This window comes from Pinus tabuliformis, chromosome 8, assembly GCF_031772625.1.
Source record: "Pinus tabuliformis cultivar Carrire ecotype Pingquan chromosome 8, CPIR1, whole genome shotgun sequence".
Lineage (NCBI taxonomy): Eukaryota > Viridiplantae > Streptophyta > Pinopsida > Pinales > Pinaceae > Pinus > Pinus tabuliformis.
Window position 1 is genome coordinate 1760822611 of NC_142294.1, and position 2534 is coordinate 1760825144.

The following is a 2534-nucleotide window of genomic DNA, read 5'->3' on the forward strand; positions in this document are numbered from 1 at the left end:
GCATAAATGTACCATGCATGTTTGTGAAGATTAAAAGGTCTCAATGAAGGGAGTGAATAAATGGCTAGGTTGTGTCATGAGTGAACCATGCAGCAGGGGTTTATTCAATGGCTTAGCCATCAGGCATTGAAAATTTGACTCGGCAAGGATTTAACATCCCTGTGATAAAATAGATCATTCCAAAAAATGAAAGATCAACTTCTAGGGGACCCATTGAAAATTTGCTATCAGAGCATGTTTTAATAGGGTGGTAGTTGTGGCCACAACAAATGGTGAACCGTTGGGCGAACTAGTTACCTCTGTTTCTAAATAATCCTAAGATCAATAAAACATCAGGGTGTTAAGATAAACTTGAAATGCAAACTATATAGATGGACAAGCATGGTTTCCACTTCAACATCAATTTCTTCAAGTGGGATAGAGACAGATAGCTTCTACTTACTGATAGGATTTTGATAGGCATTCTCCAATGGCAGTGTTATGGGATATACTAACCTTCCTTTACCTATTTCCTACTTTCAAAAATCCTTTTGGGGCCATCATTAGTCTGTTAGTACCTATTTAGGTGTGTACCTCGGCTCTTTATTGTTCATCAAACTTGATGTAGATATGTTTATCTACAATTTATATGAGAATTTCAGTACTATATTTTCATATGATTGAATGGGGCACAGCCATGTATAATGCCATATTTTTAAACTGCTTAAGCAAGGTTGGGTTTGCTATATCAGTCAATACTCTGAGCCCAGCAACATTCCTTACTCTAATCGGCTTCCCAAACAACATGTCCTTCCCGATTGGCACAAGGACTTGACATTTCATTTTCTTTTAAATAAGTCCTTCTAGTTTCAGGCACAAGGACTAGAGCACAATTGGATTTGCCACAAGGTATATGACAGTGAGCTTAGCCCATGAAAGGAGGTTTACTTCTAGATAACAGGTATTAGACAATTTACTGTGGTGTATGGGACCACTGGAGAATGATTGTAAACCTTATAGGCAAGTATAGGCTAGGTCAGATGCAGCGTTCCTCCATGCCAATCCAGTTGTAGTTACACATTTTTTGTTTTATAAAGATGCCCCTACATGCTCCATATATCCAAGTTATCAACAGATCTGACATAGTTCCCAACAGATGCTAATGAGGGGTTTCGGTTTGCATTCCACCGTTGATTTTCCAGTTCTCATGGGCTTATTGAAAATTTGTTTGATTTGCAAGGTAATGATGGATTTAGGGACAGTAGAGTCATCAACAAGTTAGTGAGGGAGGGAAAGGCTGAAGGTGATGAATGAGGGCAAATCTGAAGGTTAAAACGAGGCTGGAGGACCAAAATCAGTTGGCTAAAAAAGGACTATAATTGAAAACAGCAGGAAAATAAACTTTGTAGAAAACAAAAAGGAGAAGACAGAAATAAAAATAAACTAATAACAAAATGAAATGAACTCTAATATACTCAAGAGGTAACCACCATGTGGTGGCTACTGGAAGTATCTCTTCAGATGTTGGCCATTAATAGGGATTTTTTCAGTTTCTCCCAACAAAGTTTTCAATTTGTAAGTTCCTTGACCAATTTTTTCCTGAACTTGGAATTGGCTCAGCCATAAGTGTTGGAATGTTGTCTTAATCAAATCTCCATTAGACACTAATGCTCGATTATATCCTGAAAACACATTTAATAGGGACAACATTTCAGACCCAGAAACGCACTAGAGAATCTGTTCTATAGGAGGGACAGGATAGCTATCTTTCTGGGATACTTGGTTCAGGTTTTTGAAATCAATACATAGCCTGATGTTCCCAATTTTCTTTCTTACTCACACGAGATTGGCTACACAGGGGGTGTGCATGACCAGAGAGATGATTTTGGCATCTAGCATTTTGTTAAACTCTTTCTTCACCAACAGTCCTGGGCCTGGATGCATCTTTCGAAGATTCCATTGGTAGGGCTTAGCCTCCTCTTTACTACCATTCATAAGCTTGTCATCTTCAAACACCTGCCACTTTGAGATGTTATCAGGCACGGGTGGTATAAAAATCAATTCAACATAACATTTGTTCTTCTTTAATCCAAAATCAGGCGAAAGTTTAGCATCCATACTAGCCATGAGACCAGCATTTGGGTTTTTCTTTCAAGGTATGTATGTCGTATTAAAAGAGTCAAAACTTTCAATTAAGTTCCATACCTCATGCTGATACCTTACCAAGTGTGGTGAATTGCAATGTATCCTTTTCGTTACCCGATCCACGATTATCTGCAAGTCACCAAAAGCTTTAAGATTTTTTACATTCATATCAATGGCTTTCTTTAGGCCTTGCAGCAAGCCTTCATATTCTATTGTATTGTGGGTGCATGCCAACTCCAACCGGCTGGTCATAAATGTTGGCTCCCTTGTGGGTCAATGAGAATTCTCCCAGCACCTACACCTTCAAGGCAGTTAGAACCATCAAAATAGAGTGTCTAGAACATAGAATCTAATGTTACATCAATTGAACTACTATCTAAGAAACTATTCCTATCATCTACTATAATACA